Source organism: Coenobita brevimanus, chromosome 75 (assembly GCF_032717465.1).
Source record: "Coenobita brevimanus isolate Jiangsu-jjx chromosome 75, ASM3271746v2, whole genome shotgun sequence".
Taxonomy (NCBI): domain Eukaryota; kingdom Metazoa; phylum Arthropoda; class Malacostraca; order Decapoda; family Coenobitidae; genus Coenobita; species Coenobita brevimanus.
In genome coordinates, this window is record NC_137028.1 from 23,988,138 (window position 1) to 24,011,699 (window position 23,562).

A 23,562-nucleotide genomic window follows, 5' to 3' on the forward strand; every position below is an offset into this window, starting at 1 on the left:
TGTCGGTGTTTAATTTCCAGAGGAATTGTTTTCCGGTTTTTAAAATACAGCAATATGGAATTTTATCAACAATTCGCAGTCATACCAATCCTCCATTTATAACCTGTTAGTAAAAAAAAAAAGAAGAAGAAAAAAAAAAAAAGCGTTGCCGCCATACTCATTTCAGGGATGAATGTGCAGCCCATGACAACATATGGTCTTATATCATCACCTTTATTATAAACCGGTCCTATGAAATATAGACTGATGTCTCTAATAAGTCATGCGACTGAACCTAGCGAACATATTATTAAGCAGGCAGTTAGGTGTGGACAGTTACACCACGAACAGCCTCAAACCTGTGTTATTATGGACACTTCTAAAGCTACAGCGAATCTACGAACATCATTGGAAAAATCTTGTGAAAACGGAATAGGTGTTACGAGACTCCAAATCTGCCGCCATATTACTGAAAACAAAAGAAATACCAAACTGAGCACCACATTCCTCCAACAATATCTCGAAGACTGTTATAACTACAGCGAATCTGTGAACATCACTGGAAAGTTTGTGAAACCATAACTGTTGTTACTTCGGGGAGCTTTCTCAAATTTCGTCACTATATGTATGAAAAAAAAGATAATACATGCCAAACTGAGCACCAAATAGCACGAAGCCTAAGCATGTCATTGGAATGGGTATCTAGAAATAGGCGTCCACGCCACAACTTTTGAAAATGTCCATGCGAGCAAGACCGTATTTTTGGCCTTCTCGGTTACACTGGCTCTGTTTTAGATAATAACTGGCACACCATTGGAAAGTACTTTTTTATTTATTTAATTATTTATTATTTTTTTACGTGTCCGACTCTGGGCAAAGGCTTCAGGGCCTATTCCCAAGTCCCAGTAGTCCTCTTGGGGCCCAGCAGTCCTACAACTCCACATGTCACCTCTTCGGCGCTAACACCCACCATCCATATTGAATACATGCTAGGGCTGTCTCATACAGGACTGATGTACTGGTATTAGCGGGGGTACTTTTATGACATGTCGGCGGGTCATCTGCTAGATCAGAAAAGTCTGCTTTATAAGAAATTCAAATTGTTAAACTGTTCCCTGCCCCAGCCGGGATTCGAACATGGGTCCATTAGGACTGCAGGCCGCCTCTCTACCGATTCTGTCACCGTCTTCCCCAAAGATACATGTCACAATTACATGTCACAATTGGCTGAATGGTTGAGGGGACACTATGGTGCTCTGTTCGTGTCTAGAGAAATTGTTTTTGCTGTTTTCCTGCTGTACTTGGTTCTTTTGGGGAAAAGTCTGGTGCCGCTGGAAGGCAGTTTTCATGATAATTAAAAATTTGTACGATAATCCACGACTGGTCTAACAGCTGAGAAGAAAGTAGTTTTAGTGCTCCTCAGGCAGAGAAATTTTACAAGTATATGTGACAAGGATTTTCTTCATCAAAGTTCGGCTGAACTATACTCGTAGCCTTCTCGCTCGTTTGGTGTGCTTGCCTGTTTTATAAAGAAGTAGTAGTAGTAGTAGTAGTAGTAATAATAATAATAATAATAATAATAACAACAACAACAACAATAATAATAATAATAATAATAATAATAATAATACCTTTACTCCATGAAGACAGATGGGTATTCTTCAACCTATCTATCTATCTGTCTATAGCCCGACGCCCTAATCCCGCAAATGGTGGCCGCAGGCAAAACGCCTCCAAGTCGCTCTGTCACCCACCATTTGACTGCCCTCCCCCAAACTCACTCCCCCCTCCCTCATATACCTCTCAACTCCATCCCTCCACCTCATCCTCGGTCTTCCCCTCCCTCTCCCTCCCTCCACTTCACCTACATACACCCTCTTAGTCAGTCTTTCATTCTCCATTCTCTCCACTTGTCCAAACCACCTCAGTGTATTTCTCCTAATCTTCTCAACCACATCCACATCCACCCCACAACGTTCCTTCACTTCTTCATTCGTCAACCTGTCCCTCCATGTCACTCCACATGCTCCTCTCAAGTAACTCATTTCCACTGCTCTCACTCTTGACTTGTTCCCCTCTAGCAAGGTCCATGCTTCGCTTCCATACGTCAGGGTAGGGATCACAGTACTATCATGCAGTGACTGCTCAACTTCCATACTCACCTCCCTATTTCTCATCACTGCTTTCAGTGAACCAACATCCTTCCTTCCCTGCTGTACCTTTCAAGCACTTCATCCCCAGAAGTTCCATCCTTACTCATCACACTACCCAAGTACTTGAATGCACTCACATTCTCCAGATCCTCACCATCCAACCTCACCGTGCATTCTGTAACCTAATTCCTTTCAAACTCCATTACTATACTCTTGTTCACATTAACTTCCAGATTCCCCTTCCTACACACTGTCCCAATTTCATTCACCAAACCTTGCAACTCCCATTCATCTTCACTCAACAATACTGTATCATCAGCAAACAACAACACCGGAATCTTCCACATCTCACCGTCATTCATTAGAGTCACCCCCACATCCACTGCCCTACCTCGCACCTCCTGTACAACCCTATCCATGTATATACTAAACAGCCCTGGAGACATCACACAACCCTGTTTCAGTCCCACACTGAGATCAAAGAACTCACTCAGCACACCATCCACTCGCACCGTAGCCCTAGCTCCTTCGTACATACTCTTCACAGCACTCAACAATTTACCTTCCACTTCATATATTCTTAATATATTCCACATACCTTGCCTATCTATTCTGTCATTAATCTTCTCCAAGTCCATGAAGGCAGCATACACTTTCTTACCCTTCTCTAGAAACTTCTTAACTAAACATCTTTGAACAAATGTCTGATCTACACACCCTTTTCCTTTCCCAAATCCCCGTTATTCTTCTCCAACTAGCTCCTCTGTTATATGCCTAACCCTGTCAATGAGTATTCTGCCATATATTTTTCCAGTCACACTAAGCAGGCAAATACCCCTATGGTTACCACATACTTCTCTCTCCCCTTTTCCTTTGTATAAAGGAATAATTATACCTGATTTCCAGTCCTCTGGAACCTTTCCCTCTTCCCAAGCCAATCTACACAACTTCCATATCCACTCCACAGCAATCTCACTCCCATACTTCAGCATTTCACCACACACCCCATCAATTCCTGGGACCTTTCCCATCTGGATCTTCTTCATTGCTTCCACTATTTCCGCCCTACTGATCTCTTCCTCCATCATCTCATCTCTTCTTCTTCCAGCCATTCCCCAACCACTTATACTCGCACTGCTTTCACTCTCTACATTCAACAAATCCTCAAAGTGCTCCTTCTGTCTGCTCAATTTCTCTCTCTTCTCCACCAACAATCTATTAGTCCCATCTTTCACTCCCCTACTATTTCCCCTTTCACACTGCCTTACTTTCTTTGCCTCCTTCCAAAACAATTTCTTACTCTCCCTCCATTTTACACTCAAATTCCTCCCAAACTCTTCATCCACTCTCTTCTAACTCTCTTTCATGAATCTCTTCACCTCCCTTCTCCTGCTCACATATATCTCTCTCTTCTCTCCCTCATCTTCTCCCCTACCACTACTTGCTAGCCACTCACTATATGCCTTCTTCTTTTGTTCCACAGTTCATTTCACCTCATCATTCCACCATGCTGTCCCTTGCACACCCCTGCATCTCCTTCTCATGTCACGAATTCACGCGAGCGTATTTATAAATTCGTGACATTGTGTTTCAGTGGGAAAACCACGAATTTTAGTGGAATTCCCACTGCACATCACTCCGTTCAACCGTCCACGTATTCATTCCGATTGGGATGGTTTTCAGAACATTTCTCTTTATTTCATAAGTGATCATCTGTATGCACGACGTTAGTGCCTTCACTGAATGATTTATTGTGAGCATATATTGCTCACCTTCTCTCGTTGACCTTTGACTTAGGCCACGCCTATTTCCGGCGAACACGGCCATCACTCGCCCCCTTCCATAATTTGAAGTTAGTCAGGTTTGGATCGTTGGGAGAGTAGGATCGTTGTGCCCAGCGTGGAGCAGCACCGCCGTTGTACAGCGAGTTCCTGAAATCTCCACCTAGACGGTGAATTGGCGAAGAGGATTTATGTATTGCAGCATCTGTCCTGCACCGGCGCCCAGTTCTTTCCGCTTAGCTCCCCTCCACTGACCAGTATTTCTTTTCGTTTTCCCAGGTTTAAGTGTTTAGCTTTTGAATGAGTGAGTGAGTGTATTCTTGTTATATTGAATTCATTTTGAGATTCATGTAACGTAAATTTATTTCATTATATTTAATAAATTTACAGTTCCTTTTCTTTGAGCTTAATGTAGTTAAACTCATGTTTTATTTCTCCACATTTAGCTTATTTTAGTTGCCGCTCCTAGTTTGCGCAAATACTTTACATTATTCATAACTGGTACTTGGACCAGTACTTTTGTATCAAGCTTAAATCCGTTGTGCCAGCCAGGAGTTAATGCATCGACATGAACCTGTTTATCATTAATAGCATTAGTTATTGATTGTCAGGGGTGGAGTCACATTCTCAAGAGGCTAACAGTACTAACAAACAGCACGCGTGAGTAATTAGTCTCTGCTGTGTACTGTTGAGAAAGTTTATAAATTCTCGTCCTTAGAGAATCGGCGAAGTAAGCCGGAATAAAGTAAAACTTACTGCTTGATTTTCACAAGTCAGTTCCTTGTCTCTATTAATGCAAGCAACATTTAAGCAATTTATTAATTCTTAAATTCACATCCCTCCGTGACACTCCACAAACCACCTCACACTCTGCACTAATCACTTCCGTGAATATCTTACATACATTTTCCACCTCTTCCAATTGCTCTAACTCATACCTTCCCAATCTTTCTTCCACTATGCTCTTATACTCTGCCATTTTCTCACTATCTTGCAACATTTCCACTCTTCTCACAGGAGCTGTTTCCTCCTGTCTTCCCCTTCGTCTCTTCACCCATTTTCTTTGCAGCCTTATCTTGGTCATCAATAAGTGATGGTCAGAGATTCCATTCCCCCATCCTCTCCACACTCTTGCATCCAACACTTGTCTTCTCATTCGCTCATCCACATACATGTAATCTATCATTGCCTTTCTTTCAACAAGTTCACCGTCCATCATCCTCATGACTCCATGTATACCTGTAGATCATCTTATGCCAAAAGAAGGTGTTGGTTATTGCCAACCCCTTACCAGCACGGATGTCCACCAAAGCACTACTATTCCCATCTAATGCAGCTGGCACACCCCACTTACCAACCACTCCATCCACTCATACATTCCCAACTTTGCCATTCAAGTCTCCAATCAAATACACTCTCTCACTCCTCTCAGACTTATCCATACATGCTTTTACACTCGCCCATAGCTCGTCTTTCACTCTTGCCACTCGGCCCTCTGTCGGCGCATATGCACATACATTCGCCCAAACTTGTATACCTACTTTCATCCTTACCCATACAATCCATGCACCCACTGTTTCATACTCTCTTATATTCTCCTTCCACTTCTTGCTTATCATCAGACATACTCCTTCTCTTGCCCTCTCATCCTTATTAACTCCCGCACATATTCCTTAGCCGTATTTCCATTCTCTCACCCTTTCACCTTTCTATTTTGTTTCAGTCAATCGACATATATCCACTCTTGCATCCTCAAGCACCTGAACAATCTCTCTTTCTTTCACTTCATCATTCACTCCTCTCACATTCCATGTCCCCACCCTCAGAATGTCCTTTGTCCGTTCCTTCGTCGTCAACGTATGGTCTGTCCTGGTCCAAGGCGCTTTAATCGCTTGTTTAGTTCTTTTTACGGGGTGGGGCACTAACCCACCACCAACCCGTTTAGTCGCCTCATACGACAATCAGGGATACTGGTGGAGTATTCTTGAAACCCCCCCTACCCCCAGGGACATTCTTACACAAAACAAATTGCAAAAACCCTCAAGGTTTTATAAATTCATAGCTGTATACAGTAAAGCTATAGAAAGAGGGGAAAGTACATTCAAGTTCTAGTATTAAATATTGAGGAATTTCGACATATCACATTTAAAGGTATTTAATACAGAACCGGACATAACTTTGGCAGGTAGTGTATTCTACAATAGTGGTCCTTGGTAAGCAATATGTGTTGCAAAAGTGCCGTCTCGCAAAATTCGTCCCCCCCATATTCCTAAAAATATCCAAAATCTTCAATTTTACACGTAAACTGCTGGTTAGGGCTGTCAAATATCTCTCCTCCAAAAAAAAAAAAAAAAATCAATCCTCTAACTTTTGCCAGTTAATTTTTTAGTCAAACTGGCTCACAGAGAATGCAGTGAAGTATATAAGCATACATTTTTTAGACAGATATGTGTCACAGCTTTGCTTTTACAGTTTCCTGAAGGAAATTACTTTTCACCAATATGAGAAAAAACAAACAAACAAAGATCTATTACATATTTATGAGGTGAAAGAGGACATGTTGAATTATATACATCTAAGTTTTCAGGGCAATATTTTCTGTATTTCAGCTGTAACGAACAGCAATAAAAAAAGTATGGGATACTCAGTTTAAATCAGTATTTACTGTATTAAGATATGTTATAGAGACACATTCTCTATTGAGGTAAGTCATGGTTTACTTGCTCAGTACCAGTCTCAAAACTTTGTTATTTCTGAGATCAGTAAAGGTACAATGGGTCTACACAAATTGCTGGGAGGCTTGTGAGAACATGATAAGTGTTACTATAGTGATCCCTCAAATATTTCCACCACACTCCTGAAAAAAAAAAGTGTCATACTGAGAACCAACACTGTTAGGTTACCTCATAAAGTACGTAAGCTGCAACTGATCTACACATATCTTTGGGTAGTTTAGGGAAAGTGATATATATTACTTAACCGGATTTTGTTAAAACTCGCCTCTATAATATTGGATGAAGCCAAGGTACCTAAACCGGTTTATCTCCGAAATTATTAAAACTACAGCGGGGCCTACGCACACAGTTGGAAAACTTATGGGAGAGTAACAGGTGTTAATCATGTGGCTTTCCTCAAAATTCGCCAACATTTTGTTGAAAAATTAAATGTAACACCAATCTGAGCACAGAAGTTGAAGTCAAGAGTGTGATTCGTCAAGCTTTGGCATGAGAGATTGTGATACCAACTCTAACGTATGGAAGTGAAGCCTGGACCTTGTTGGAAGGACACAAGTCAAGAGTGAGAGCAGTGGAAATGAGTTATTTGAGAGAATCATGTGGAGTCACATGGGGAGAGTGAGACAGACTGACAAACGAAGAAGTGAAGGAGTGCTGTAGTGTGGATGTGGATGTGAGAGAAAGCATTAGAGGTACAGTGAGCAACAGTAGTCGTGTCGCGGTTTTGTCCGAAGATTAAATATAACTCGTGAAACATTATGAACCGTCCGTATGACAGACGGCGGAAAATACCAGACGCTTAGCCCGTTAGCTTATGTTTTCACCAAATTCACGACACGATTATTGTTGCTTACTGCACAACTAAAATTGGAGAGTGTGTGTGTGTGAGGTGGAGGGGGGGGGAGAAGGAGGGAGAAGCCGAGGATGAGGTGGAGGGGTATGAGAAAGGGGTGTGTCAGCTGGGGGAGAGCAGTGAAATGGCGGGGGACAGGGTGACATGGAGGCGATTTGTTTGTGGCCACGCCTTGCGGGATTAAGGCGTCATGTAACAGATGGATAGAGAGACAGACAATTTCCCACCAATTATCTTTCACATAGGACTGTTGAAGCAAACCACTCAAAGTCACTTGGACCTGATTGAGGATATTTCAAGTTTGCTTTGGTGTAGATTAATATATACCACAACGAGGGGCGTGAATATGGGTGAATGAGGAAACTCTCTTCTGCTGTTGGGTGCCGCTTCAATAAAGTGGGTAACAGTGAGCATATAAAATTAATCACGTCTGGTTTTTGGAAGACACCTTGTCGTTGTTCGCCATTCTGACACCTGTTTTTATTTTCTGCCACTCGTCTTCTACCCTTTACTGCAACATTCAGCAGGCTTATTCCACGATCATTTTTTAGCTCAATATACCGTAACTCACTTTTGCTTTTTTCATACATGATGCATTGGTGTTTTACATATATTTTTCAGTCAGTACTGATTATTCCTTTATTTTCGAGCACACCAAACGAGCCTTTACATTAATGAGAGGATATATCAGTATTATATTAGAATGAGATTAATAATAAGGCTTAGAAAAAGACAAGACGTGTTTGAGGTAGACAAACCCAGAGATGGAGGGAGAGGCGGGAGGGAGGATTTGGCACCACAGTACCTGGTTGAATTTAAGGAGAATTACTAATTTGATATAGAGAATGAGTACAGCAAATTGAGCCAGAAATGAGTACAACACCCGCGTCCACTAACTGCTTTAAGAGCTGAATACTTGAATTTGTCTTGTAATGTTGACCTTCCATAGATTGCTCTCAAAATGGAATTACTTCAGTCACAACTAACCCTCAACCCTTCCACCAGGTTTGGTTCAGATCAGATCAAAACCGCTTGAGTTGTCCTTGTCCTGTTGCCTTGGCTTTTGAACTTTTTCCTGTGACCTTAACCATTAACTGATTGTTAAAATATATTCCCCCTCGATCCTTGCTTTACCCTGAACCTTTCTGTAACGTTTGGTCAAAATCGGACACAATCTGTTTAAGCTGAACTTGCCGTGTGACCTTGACCTGCCACTTATTGTTTTAAAAACAACTGATCAACCCCTCAGGTGATCATCAACCCATCCACCTTTGGTACAAATCAGATGAAAATGTTTTAGTTATTTTATTCACACACTGACACAAGCGTTGAACTTTAAGTTTACTCTATGACCTTAACCATCAACTAATTGTTCTAAAAATTAAAGACTTCCATTTTTTCTAGTTCTTAATCGCCCTCCTTAGTTTGGTCTACTTTAGAGAAAAAATATTTACGTTGATTTTGCTAGATCCTTTGCTAGGTCAGAATCTGACTTTGCCCTGTGACCTTGACCTTGACCTTTTGTTTTCAGAAATTAAAGGTTAACTCTGGCTGCCTCTAATCCCCACCTCCACCACCAAACTTTGCTAAAATCAGGTAAAAGTTATTGTTGTTCTTTTTTTGTTGTTGTTCACAAACGCTCGCAGGTGCTCTAATGAAAACAACACCCGCGCTCGCGATCCCACTCTCGCTTCGCCAGTGCGGGTATAATAAACACAGGGCCTGCTCTTGCACTATAATATCCAAAACCCTCCATCCTGTGTAAGAAGAGTATCCTGCAGCTAAGTGCCAACTGTCGCTGACCATACATACAACCTAAGTAATTAATCCTGATCGGTATTTACACACAATACACAATTATGAAGGCGGGAAGATTACAGAAACCTGTTACAAGATTTGAAGAGACAATGCCGAAAATATCTTGGTGTTGATTTCAAGCGAGAAGAGAACTAACGTCAGATACCATCACTTATCAGTGTTCATCTTTATAGTATAATAATGCATAAAACTTCGAGGCTGCATTGTCGTTTCATTTCAGATCACACTTAAAAGAAGTTAAACGTTTCTAGCAAGAGCTGGAACACTTTCCGACAAAGATAAGATGCAGCAGAAATGTCCTGAACGCCCACCCCAGGTAAACAAGAGGCAAAAATGTGTGTGTGTGTGTGTGTGTGTGTGTGTGTGTGTGTGTGTGTGTGTGTGTGTGTCCCTTCAATCACACCTAACCAGCTCCCAGCAAACCAAGCACAGAGGTCACTTGGTGAGCGTAAGGTACTGCCAATATATCGTTTAGTTCTCACTGCATATCTGAATATTTAAAGTCTATATTTTAATCATATGAAATGAAATACTTGAATGTCTCGGTGATTGTCGTGGTGGTTCTGGTAGTGGAAATAATGGTGATGTAGTAATGAAGAGTGATTATGATTATGTTGGTAATTTCAGTGCACATGATAATATTGGCAGCAAGTCTAAAGGAAGGAAATGAAAGCCTTTGGTTCTGTTTATCTGGCAAGTTTGTGTATGTCATTTTGTAACCAGTATTCTGGGAGATCATGGAGTAATCAGGCAAACAATTTGCTAAGGTGTGATAGCAGCCTGCAGTATGGCAGCAATTGCAGCTGTTCCACGGGCGTTTCGGCCGCCTACAGATGTCTCCCAGTTGTTCCATGAACGTCCTCGCCACGCCTGTGGATGTCCTGTGCCTCCTGTGAAATTATCAGTGAGGAATATGATGAGAAATATAGATGTAGCTGTTAAGATCCTGTACCTCTCCATACTAGACCTACTGCAGGACCAGACCCTCTCCGCGAAGAGAGATTTAGAGCCAGAATTAACCCTTCCCCATGCACGTGAAGTACAAATAGGATGTCAGTGCATGAAGAGCTGCTCTTTCATTACAGAAGCAGAAAAAAAAAAATTCAATCAGAGGCCTCCTCAAGGGGGGAATCATACCAGCCGTAAGCCGATACATTTTTTTAAATAACAGAACAGATGACACACAAAAAAAAAGGATTTAAAAAAAAATCCATATACCAAAATAACGGCGTCCTCCATTCGTAAAAATTTTGTAACGGTTGGACATGAACTGCTGTAGGTTGAAGTTTTGGGGGTAACAACTCCGGGGAAGCGAGTTCCAGAGAGAGGCAGTTCGGGGAATAAAATAATTCTGATAGGCAGAAATTCTGCAGATTGGTTGTGTGACATTCCAGTCATGAGCGCTACCAGATGCACGTGTAGCACGAGGGAAGGCATGGAGACGTGACACAATGGAGCCAACTTCGTCTGAGCATTTGCCATAAAAGTACCTGTAAAATAATGCAAGGGAGGCAACATTCCTTCTTACTTGTAGGGGAGGTAGTTTATTCATAATAGCAGGGTTACTAATAATTCCAACAGCTTTGTTCTGAATTTTGCCTAGTTGTTTTAGTGCAACTTCTCCACATCCATGCAACAAGGATGGGCAATATTCAAGCTGAGAGCGCACATGACTCTCATAAATTATAGCTAACTGCTCGTCAGTGAAGAAGCTACGGACTCTGAACAATAATCCAAGTTTCTTTGAGGGGGTTTTAGCAAGTGATCCGACATGAGAGGTCCAACTGAGGGCATTGTTAAGTGAGATGCCGAGAATTTCAATACTTTTGGAGATGGGAATGTTAGTAGCACTGAAGGTAATATACGAAACTGGCATTATCCGTCTACTAGTAAACTGTATATATTTGGATACACTGGCATTAAAAGAGACAAGGTTATTTTTTTCCCCATTCATTGATTGTAGATAAGTCTTGATTTATGGAAATGGCTGTACTGAGTTGAGAGTTAGAGATATTAAACTTAGTGAATGGGTGTTTGAGTGTGAATGAACTGTGAAGTGTTGAGTCACCGGCATATGAATGGATTGGATTGAGGGTGACAGATAAGAGATCACTAATATGAACTAGGAGTAGGGTTGGCACCAGAACTCATCCTTGAGGCACGCAGGCGTTGAGTGGAAATTAGAATATACATCATCTACCTTTACTCTTATTTTTCTGTCTGAGATATGAGGAAGGCAGAGGAACAAAAGTTGTTAGTCCATAGCAAGGGAGTTTGGATGGCATGGAATGGTGCCACGCTTTGTCGAAAGCTTGAGAAATATCAAGGGCTACTGCATGAGTTTCTCCATGTTGGTCAATTGACTGATGGATGGTATGAGTCAGGAGACTGAGTATATCAATGGTGGATCTTTTGTGATAAAAACCATATTGTCTATCATTAATTAGGTTGGTGAATTCAAGTTTATATCTATGTGCTTATTAATTACAATTTCAAATACTTTACCAAGTGAAGATGTGATAGTTATTGGTCTGTAAACAGAGGGGTCAGAGGAACTTCCTTTCTTTCGAATTTGGTGGATATTGGCTTCTCTCCATGAATTTGGGAATAAAGAAGTACGTCCGCATAGTCTGAATAATTTAGCAAGAACAGAGGCAAGTTCAGGGGAACACTTTTTCAAAACAATTGGCGGAATTCCATCTGGGCCTGGAGCTTTGTTGGTAGGTGAATTGTCTTGGATCGATTTTACGTATCTTGTCTGTATTTTAAGTGGAACAATTTCGGGAGAGTCAAGTTCTAGTACTGGGAGGTTCTGGCTGACATTCTCTAAGGTAGAATTTCTGGCAAATGTACTGGCAAGGATGTTCGCTTTACCACGCGGGTCATTTGTAATGTTAACATCTGCAGATTTTAGTGGGGGAATGGGTGATGATAAAGTTATCACTGAAAGATTTGAGAGCTGACCAGAATGTTCTATTATCACTAGGACTGTTAAGTAGTTTTGACCCTCGGTTTTGGAGAAAGTTTGATTTAGCGAGATTTATTACTGCTTTTGCATGGTTTCCATCAAATTTAAATTGACAGAGCGATTCAGATTTTTTTTGTTAAGTAAGATATATATGCTAATGACTTTTGAGCAAAGTTGTTGAATTTTTTTTTGACAAGGTGCCAGTAGAAGCGGGAAGAATTTGAGTTGGAGATTTCAAAGTGTTTAGTACAAGTGAAATTATTTTAAGCAGAACGAAGAACAAACTCAGCACAATTTGGGGCAGAAACATAAAAGAGATTTTATTCAGGGGTGCACTGGCTCTAGTACCTTTTATAGGTCTTCTTGTCGTGGACAGCATTAGAACAAGCATGATTAAACCAAGGATTTTTTTGCATTAGTCACAGGATATGAGAAAGAAATGTGTTTCCATGCCCAAGGGAATAACCTCTGTAACGTGGAAGACACACTCAGATGGCTTTCGGCCATGGAAGCAATAATCATTCAAGGGTAAATCAGCCATTGCAAGTTCACTGCATAACAATGGCCTACAAATATCTCTAGTTCATCTCTCCATCTCCTGTCTGGCTTTTTTCTACTACGCTTACAATCTCTTGGAGTCCAGTCAGTCAGCCTCTTGTTCCGTAGGTTATCCTTTATTCTTGCTACATAACTTGCCCATCTCCGTTTCTGCTCTTTTATAACTTCTATAATGTATTTGACTTGAGTCAGCTTCCTCACTCAAGTTGATCTTTTCCTGTCTCTTAATGATATGCCCAACATCGCTCCATTGCTCCTTGAGAACGGATTATTTGATTTTCCATTGATTTTATCAGTTTCCCGAACTTACAACCGTCCATCATAGTTGTAACTATACATTCGTTCTTTACATTTTGTTTCATACATACTGGCAAGTAACTTTTCATGATGTCTCTTTGATTACCAAAAGCTTTCCATCCATTGTAAGGCGTCTTTGTATTTCGCTATCATGCTCTTCGTTACTTTTAGTATTTGCCCCAAGTAATTGTACTCCTCGACTTCATAAAGAATTTCTTCCCCTATTCTGATGATGCTCTTTGGTGTATTTGGATCAAACACTGATTTTACTCCGATTAATCTATATCCATACTTTGAGACTTTCTCTATTTAGGTCATTTACCATTTCTTGCAGTGTCTCTGCTTTTCTGAGATTAAGACAGTGTCATCTGCAAATCTTCAATAGTTTAAGTTTTTCCCTCTATGTTTACTCCTTTGTTCTCCCGGTCTAGCAGTCTGAAAATGCTTTCAAGGCACGCTGTAAAACATTTTGGTGAAATAGTATCTCCCTGGCACAAGCCCCTCGCAATCTTTTTTTTTTTTTTTCCGAGTCTTTATGTAATTCAACCGCAGCAGCTATTATATGTTTTCGAGAAGTTTTATAATATTCTCATTTACACCTTGTTCCAGCAACGAACTTATAATTACTATGTGTTCCACTGACTCGAAGCCTTTTCGTAATCAACAAATCTAATCACAGTGGTTTATTATATTCTGTAGTTTTCACAGTCAGCTGATTCATTGTGTGTAGATGATCAGTAGTCAAATGCCCACTTCGGATCCTTCCTGCTCATGAGGCTGGTTTTCTTCCAAATTTGTTGTTATTCTGTTCGTAAGGACTTGAAGACTTTGTAAGTAACTGTTAATAGGCTAATGGGTCGATAGTTAATAAATCATTTGAGTCGCCTTTATTGTACGGCAAAATAACTATTGCATTACACCACGATTTTAGAATTTTCTTTTTCTTTATACACTGACTGAATAAGTGGGCGAGCCTGTGTTGTACATCTACTCATGCATCCAACAGTAAATCTGCTACTCTTCCATCTTCTTCCGGGGCCTTCCTTCTTTTCATACTTTGAAGAGAAATTTTTAATTCGTCTGGTGTTACTTCAGGTATTTTACTTGTGTCAACTGAAAAGATAGCTACTGGTACAATTATCTTTGACGCATACAGTTATTCGTAAAATTCTTCAACTCTCTTCACCTTCCTATCTCTGCATTTAATGATTTCACTATTTTTGTCTCAGTGATATATTTCGTTGCTTCCCTAATGCCATTTTACTTCGGACCTGTTTCAGATTTTTTCCTTTCTTGATAGTTTCTTTGAACTGATCCATCCATCTCTCTCTCTCTCTCTCTCTCTCTCTCTCTCTCTCTCTCTCTCTCTCTCTCTCTTTTGGTCAGATTGTTCCGCGCCTTCTGTTTCATCTTTCTTTGTTTTTACTCTCATTTCCCTTCTTCTTTTCATGACCTCGAGGGACATTTTTGAATACTTGTTGACTGTGGTTGTATTTCCTTTCCTTACTACCTCCGATGATTCTCTTAGCACTTTTGTTACTATCATTCAACTCACCATTGTCACACTGAGAATAACTTAGAGCCTGACATCAGTTCGTTATTTCTAACCAAAATGCTACTTTGTTTTTGCTTCCTTTTATTGGGCATATCGTTTTATTTTTCATCGCCTTTCATTCCCTTCTGGAATTGAATCTGACTGTGCAACCCACTATTCAGTGGTCACTTCCTATGTTTACATTGTTGGTAACTGTGACATTCATGATCGTTAATTCTTATCTGCTATAATGAAGCAAACTTCATTCTTTGTTTCTCCCTTTGGACTTCTCTAGGTCCATTTTCGTCCTGTTCTATTGCGAAATAATATGTTTGTTACTCTCACGTTAAACACTTCAGCATAATTTACCACCATTTCACTTCTGTCATTCGTTTTTCCCTCTCCAAATTTTCCAGTACATGCTTCTCCATATTTTGACCTGCCAACTTTTGCATTGAAGTCCTCCTTGAGTATAGTATATCTTGTCTTTTCTTCTTCCAAAGTCTGGGAGATTTCGTCATGGAATGTTTCTGTTCTTCAGTTGAGCTTTGAGAAATCGGTGCAGATACTTGTACTACTTTCAGGGTATATTTTCTGCATAGTCTGATTACACTCCATGATACCCTGTCAGATACACTGCTGAATTTAACAATGTTCTCTGCGTTGTTTCTGTTATTTAGAAGATGTACAAGTCTTTTATTTTGCCTTCCTCAGCAGTAAAATTGGTGGCTGGTGTCTTGAATCTGAATTAGTTTTTCTTTTCTCAGACCTATAATATCCTGACCAATGTTTTCTGATTCAGTCATTAAGGTATGAAATTTTAAATCTTCTGTGAATCTTCTTATATTGTATGTGTAGATCTTCATGAATGTCAGTTTGTTTAATGTCTGATTAGCCGAGACTGCGCCTACTCACTTACAGTGGCACATTGCCTGTAAGCACAGTGGCAGTACGAATCAACCTTTAGTAGATGATGATCCAACAGGAACTCCCATGATATTGTTAAGAGCAGAATTCATGGTTGCTGGGGGATTGTGGCAAATAATCTCACCTTCCTGCCACGTTCTTTTCGGTGAGATGTAATTTTTGTGCCGCCATAATCAGTATATTCAGTGGAACCCTGTATATCTATAGGGGTTCCCATGGCCCGCGCCATCTAAGATGGTACCTCGTATATCTTCAAGGCCTTCCCCTATCCGCTATCCGGGGATGCGTCAAGTAGTACTGGGATCCTGCCACTATATATATATACACTATATATATATATATATATATATATATATATATATATATATATATATATATATATATATATATATATGTATATATTAGTGGTAGGTGGGGGGCGCTCGCCATCCACTGACTCGATGTAGTGCTGCTCTCGGGTGTCTGCCCTTTCCTCTCCTTCATCCTTCTTTCCTTCCATCTTCCTCTGTCTTTCTTTCCTTCATTCTTTCCTCGTCCTTCTGCTTACGGGTGACTTTACACTCCCTCTTCTATATTTCTTTCCTTCATTCCTTTCTCTTCCTTCTGCCTGTGGGTGACTCTACACTGAGTGACAAGCCAAATGGTTTCCTGTACACCAGGAAACCATTTACTACGCTGGGTGGTAACCATATAGCCAAATTGTGGTGCCCGGTGGTTTAGTGGGTAATTACGGCACTCCAATCGGATTAAGCCGGTGACGTTTATATCCAAGGGGTGGTTGGGGATTATTGCTCATGTAATGCCACTCAGAGATGAGTGAGACTGGTCATTCTCATCTTCTAGGTCAGGACCAACTTGCCTAGCCCCAGGCTCCTACGCTCCTCATGGGGCAACTTGGGATTGGCTGATGGATGGATATATATATATATATATATATATATATATATATATATATATATATATATATATATATATATATATATATACATATATATACTCAACCCTCAGCTCTCACTCCCAATTGGTCCCGCTATGGCTGCGCTATAGCCGAAACCGTGATAGCCGAATTGAAGAACTTATGGTAATAATTCTAATTGGTGCCATGACCTCAATATTTACCCCTAAGATACCTTTTTTGTACCACATATTTATATATAATAGTCTAAAAATGAGCATGTTTTAACAAGTGGGTTGGTGGAGGGTTAGTGCCCCTCCCTGTAAAACAAATAACTCCGAGTCAAATGGACACCCCTTACGGGATTATGGCATCTGGCAATAGATAGATAGATCATGATTCTTATAAATACCCCTCACAGTTGATTCATTGATGTTATGTTTCTTCCCCACACTTCGCTTGGTCTCACCATTCTCTATAAGTTTCACATTTCCAGTTTATCTGCATAACTTAGGTTCTTCCTCTTCTTTATCTCCCTGCCAGGTGCCGCAGTATTATGTTGGGTGATGGTAGGGGGATGGGGAGGGGGTACATTGGCCATGGCCATATCATAAAAAAGGTTATTGTTCTCGCTATCACTATTCACGGTCTGAGGGCGCGCACTTGAATGGTTTGGCAGGCAAGAGACTCGGTCGGGCGGCCAATCAGCGCTCGGCTGGCGCTGACGTCACACGACCAATCACGGAGTGAAGCTTTTGTTGGTTGGGCGAAGCACTGGAGCCTGGCCGTTTTTGTATTTTCGAACTTTTGCGGTGCGCGATAGCAGGCATTTAGTGCATGATAAAGGTATTTGGGTAGTTTTTTATATAGGCGTGATAGCAAGATATGCTATAGCGGAACCCATGATAGCCGAGGGTTGAGTGTCTATATATATATATATATATATATATATATATATATATATATATATATATATATATATATATATATATATATATCCCATTGGATCCCAGGGGTGCTGGGCGAGGCATGGCACTGGGTAGGTACTAAGCGTACCGCCCTCCACCTCTCGGCTCATACTGTAGTCGCGAAGCTCATACTGTAGGTCCCTACCCGGGGGTTCCCTACTTTATAAGGACTTGAAAAATCCCAGTTCTGTCCAATACTCCGGACACAGGGCTCCAATGGGATATATATATATATATATATATATATATATATATATATATATATATATATATATATATATATATATATATATATATATATATCCTACTGGTTTTTTCACTAGTAATTGAAAATTTATTAACACTGGCTTTGTCAGTAGAAGTATTATGTTTAACAGAAACGGTAATGAAGAAAGTAAACTAACTCGTTAGCTCTCCCAGCACCAACATTAATCATTCTGCCTGTTTTGCCCACTCATATTTCTACACATATCCAGGATACTTCTTCGCTCCCACTTATTTATTTACATATTTCCGAAACACTGTATTTTTTCAGTTCAACTTCTTTATCCTTGTTTTGGACACACACACACACACACACACACACACACACAACTAGTTTTATTATCCTCCTCTAAAGCAATTCTTAATTTTATCTTCCCATAATCGCGTTTTCCAACTGCTTAACCCTGTTAGAGTCCGTGCCCCCCCCCCTCTCTCCCTCCCTCTCTCTCTCTCTCTCTCTCTCTCTCTCTCTCTCTCTCTCAGGTACCTGCACACGTATCCCGGTCTGGTGGGGGTGCGGCAGTGTAATGGCTAGCACATTCAGCCTGCAACTGGAAAAACCTGATTTTGGTTCTCGTGTTCGCCAGACTCTTGATCATAGTTTGTTTCCTTCATGACTCAACCCGGCAGCAAATTAGGAACCTTGGTGTCTTTTACTGTCGTATTCTGCGAGAGAACTTTGAGATTAAAACTGTCTGCTTTATGATTCGCGTGAACTTGAAGGACATTAATCATATGCGTTTTGCTCTACTTCGTTTTTTTTTTCTTCTTTTTTTATCATCATCATCATCATCATCTCCTTCTTCTTCTTCTTCATCAGTATCATCATCATCATCATTATCATCATCGTCTTCTTCTTCCTCTTCTCTTCATTTTCTTTTTTATCGTCCTATGTAATCCTACGTAATCAATATCGTCATCATCGTCTTCTTTTCATCTCTTTAACATCATCATCATCTTCTTCCCTTCATCTTCATTCTTCATCATCATCATCATCATCATCTTCTTCTTCTTCTTCTTCTTCATCTAATTCTTCATCTTCTTCTTCTTCATCTTCTTCTTCTTTTTTTATCATCATCATCATCATCTTCTTCTTCTTTCCTCTCTTGTCCATATATCATGTTCCTCTCCCGCCCTATTTCATTTTCCAGTCTTTTTTGTCACTTCCTTTGCTTTGGTTCACATTGTGCTCGTCTGCGTCTCTTTTTGCAACGTGTGTGGTCCACCCGAATACCAGACAATTTTCCATACCTGTTTGTAATCCGTTGTGTGTGTGTGTGTGTGTGTGTGTGTGTGTGTGTGTGTGTGTGTGTGTGTGTGCTAAACAAGCAGATGGAGGAGATGGCTGTCAGGTGGTTATAGACGAGGTCCGCTATCTGAAAGGACGTGAGTTCGATCCGATGTTGGTGCAGAAGACAGTCTGATTGTTAGCAAGACCCACCGGCAGGTAATAACACCAGCCCCACTAATACCACTACACTTATAATGAATGCCGTAGGTGTGGTGTGTATTCCATAGGGAAGGTGGGTCTTAGCACCAAAGTACTGAGGTAGGAGGAACGCTAATCTTCACCAAACGTACCATGGAGTCTGTACCCTACGTCGGACACAGAAAGTATATTAACCTGGCTGGGTCCTGTGCAAGTATTTCCAACCAATTTGCACGTTACAGATGTAAGTGCTGGTTTGGTTAATCTTACCGTTTAAGTCAGACCAAAATGGATAATGCTGAATTTAGGAATTTGAATGATTATCATAATTTTCCTCCTTTTTACCATTGTGTACACCAAGTAAAAAATACTTATGAAGTATCTGAATACCTTATTTTCTGGAGAAATTTTCATGAACTCCTTCGGTTAATAATAGTTATTTTATTTTTGTTATTTCCAGAGGAATTTTATTCAGCTTAGAGGGGACACTTCCAGCTCGAGGGATTAAATATCGCCTTCACTAACCCCGTCACTGTCTGGTGACTCTCTTTCTATGAATAAGATCACCTGGTAGCAGCAAGAATACACCAAAAATTTAAGGGATATGGAGGGCACACGGAGAACCAATAAATAATGGAGAAATGAAAGAAGAGATCGCGAAAATTCGCTCTGGAGATTATTAGACTAGAAAATATGTTCAGAGTCAAGGGATCGATTCGAGTATTAGATCAGGAAGTCTGAGTGGGAGAGGTTGTTCAAGCCTGAGCAAAGGGGAGAGTTAGAGCAAATTACCTTATCAAAATGTGCTGCCTCAGGGCCACCGAGGACAAAATGTGAAAATTATCATCATCATCATCATCTCAAACCCATTACCCACTAATACACGGGGTGGGAAGCATCCACAAATAGGAACAGCGAAACAGTAAGTGAAAAGAAATATTGTACTGTATTTATTTATTTATTTATTTACGTCCTTAGTTTTTCTTAAACTAGTGCCTGATGATTCAAGCCAAGTAAAATTTCGAATGTATTTTCTTATAAGGTGCTACTTCCTTTTACCGCTCTCCAGTTTCCCTTTACAGTTACCAGCATCCACTTAGTAAATCCTGTCATTGTTTTATATCACCAAGAATTGTCTAGTTACATCAGTCACGAAGAGGCAGAGTCAGATTATGATACATCTTATAAATATATTTTTTTAACTGGCAAAACTTCCTTAGAAGTAGGAATTAGTGACAAAGATGGTGGTCTTTGTGTGCGTTAATTATCACCAAATTAACGACACTGATGATCTGAACTAAGAATATTGCTGCTGGAAAAGTTACTTTAATCAGAATGAATCACTTTAACAGTTCTCTGAGACCACTGACAATGACAAGCGCTTTCCCTCACTTCCATATTTTCACCAGCCGGGGCTGAATTTATTCCTTCCATGGAGTGGCCAAAACATCTATAACGCAAAAGAGTTGTGGGCTGTTTTTTTTTTTTTTTTTTTTTTTTTTTTTTTTAACTTGAGAATTCTGAGACCTTCAGAGGTCTACTGTACAGTACAGGTACTGTATTTGTAGTCAATGTGTATAGGCAGCTAAAAAGTCGTGTCTTCGTTCCGAACCCAGCAAATAATCGAACAGATAAGTCGAAGCAGCAGAGATAGCTTCACAAGTCTGGCAACTGTGTCAGACCAGACCGTGGTGGAGGTGAGTGGTTTGGGGGTGGTAATGGAGGATGTGTGTGCTGTAGTTGTTGTTGGCAGTGTAGTCTATCATTACACCGCAGAGTAAATGTGATATTAAACCTGATTTAATACCTGTAAATAATGTAATGAATCATCAACCTGAAATAATGCCAAGAACGTGTAGCCAATCAAGTGTTAGATGAAATGACGAGGTGCAACCCCGTCCCCTTCCCACTTTCCTGCCACACCCCCTCCGCCGGGTATCCTAACAACTAGCCACATGACATATGAATAAAGGACAGGTAACTGCGTTTTTACTGTATGTTTATCTTCTGAACATGACAGGATATATTGTATACCATGTGTGGTGTGGCAGAGGCATGCGGTGCCTACACAGTAATAACGAGAAAGGCATTCCACAATTGGTTAGTGTTTTGGTAAAGAGGTGAGGGAAACCTAGCCACAGTTTTTTTTTTTTTTTTTTTTTTTTTTTTAATCAGAACAGAGGAAGGAAAAAAAAAAATCCATACACCAGATTACTGGTGTCCTCTGTTCATAAAATATCTGTAACAATTGGACTTGAACAGCTGTAGGTTGAAGTTTGGAGGGAAACAACTCTGGGGAAGCGAGTTCCAAAGAGATGCAATACGGGGAATGAGAGAATTTTGACAGGCAGAAGTTCAGCAATATGGCTGAGTGACATTCCAGTCATGAGCGCTACCAGATGCTCGTGTAGCACGAGGGAAGGCATGGAGAGGTGGCACCATGGACACAACTTCGTCTGAGCATTTGCCATAAAAATATCTAAAATAATGCAAGGGAGGTAACATTCCTTCTTACTTGCAGGGGAGGTAGTTTATTTGTAATGGCAGGATTGTTAATAATTCTAACAGCCTTGTTCTGAATTTTGTCTAGTTGTTTTAGTGCAACCTCTCAACATCCATTCCACAAGGGTGAGCAATATTCAAGCTGGAAGCGCACATGACTCTTATAAATTACAGCTAACTGCTCGTCAGTGAAGAAGTTACGGACTCTGTGCATTAGTCCAAGTTTCTTTGAGGCGGTTTTAGCAAGTGATCTAACATGAGAGGTCCAGATGAGGGCATTGGTAAGTGAGACGCCAAGAATTTCAATACTTTTGGAGATGGGAATGTTAGTAGTACTGAAGGTAATATACGAGTCTGGCAATATCGGTCTATTAGTAAATTGTACATATTTAGTTTTACTAGCATTAAATGAGACAAGGTTATTTTGTCCCCATTCACTGATCGTAGATAGGTCTTAATTTACGGACATGGCTGTACTGAGTTGAGAGGTAGAGATATTAGACTTTGTAAATGGGTGTGTGAGTGTGAATGAACTATGTAGTGTTGAGTCATCTGCGTATGAGTGGATGGGATTGTGGGTGACAGATAAGAGATCAGTAATATGAACCAGGAACAGGGTTGGCGCTAGAACTGATCCCTGTGGCACGCCGGCGATAATTGAGTTGAAATTGAAATATACATCATCTACTTTCACTCTTATTTTCCTGTCACTGAGATATGAGGAAATGAAAGGAACAAAAGACGTTAGTCCATAGCAAGGCAGTTTGGAGAGCAGGGAACAGTGCCATACTCTGTCGAAAGGTTTAGAAATATCAAGGGGTACTGCATGAGTTTCTCCATGTAGGTCAATTGATTGATGGATGGTATGAGTTCGGAGATTGAGTATGTCAATGGTGGATCTTTCGTGGCGAAAACCATATTGTCTCTCACTAATTAAGTTGTTAGATTAAAGATGTTTAACAATGTGCTTATTAATTAAAGTTTCAAATACCTTACCAAGAGAACATGTGACAGCTATTGGTCTGTAATTAGAGGTGTCAGAGGAACTTCCTTTCTTCGGAATTGGGTGGATATTGGCTTCTTTCCATGAATTTGGGAATGAAGAAGTGCGTATGCATAGTCTGAATAATTTAGCTGGAACAGAGGCAAGTTCAGGGGAACAATTTTTCAAAACAACTGGCGGAATTCCATCTGGGTCTGGAGCTTTGTTCGTACTTAAATTGTCTAGGAAGGATTTTACGTATCTTGTCTGTATTTAAAGTGGGACAATTTCGGGAGAGTCAAGTTCTAGTACTGGGACGTTCTGACTTGTATTGTCTATGGTAGAATTTCTGGCAAATGTGTTTGTAAGATGATGAATCCAAGATACTGTATACACCCACCAGTTTATAGCCATATCTTCACATTCAGGTATCAATGCTAGGCGACAGGAAATACAGGGGAGATTCTAGTTATCATAAATAAACGCTGTTTTATATTATCATAATCATGACGTTTCATGAAATTCTAAACACTCGTTATGAAACGTATTCCACCGTTATTCCGTCCTCTGAAGTATTCCAAATATCAAATTTGAATTAAACATGACAACCCATGTATATGAATCTGCAGTATATTTTGATTACATGTAAATATGCATAATTATGTAGACATTTAATGACATAATAGTGATAAAAGTTTACTATAACCCTATTACCCAGTATGTTATTCCCAACAATTTCCATCCGACAGTAATACATGGCATCCCAATCCATTCTCTCCCATCACCGTCTGGTCTGACACAGTTGCCAGACTTGTGAAGCTATCCCTGCTGCTTCGACTGATCTGTGCGAATATTTACGGGGTTCAGGACGGAGACACGACTTTTTTGGCTGACTATACAACTCAAGAGAAGCGACACA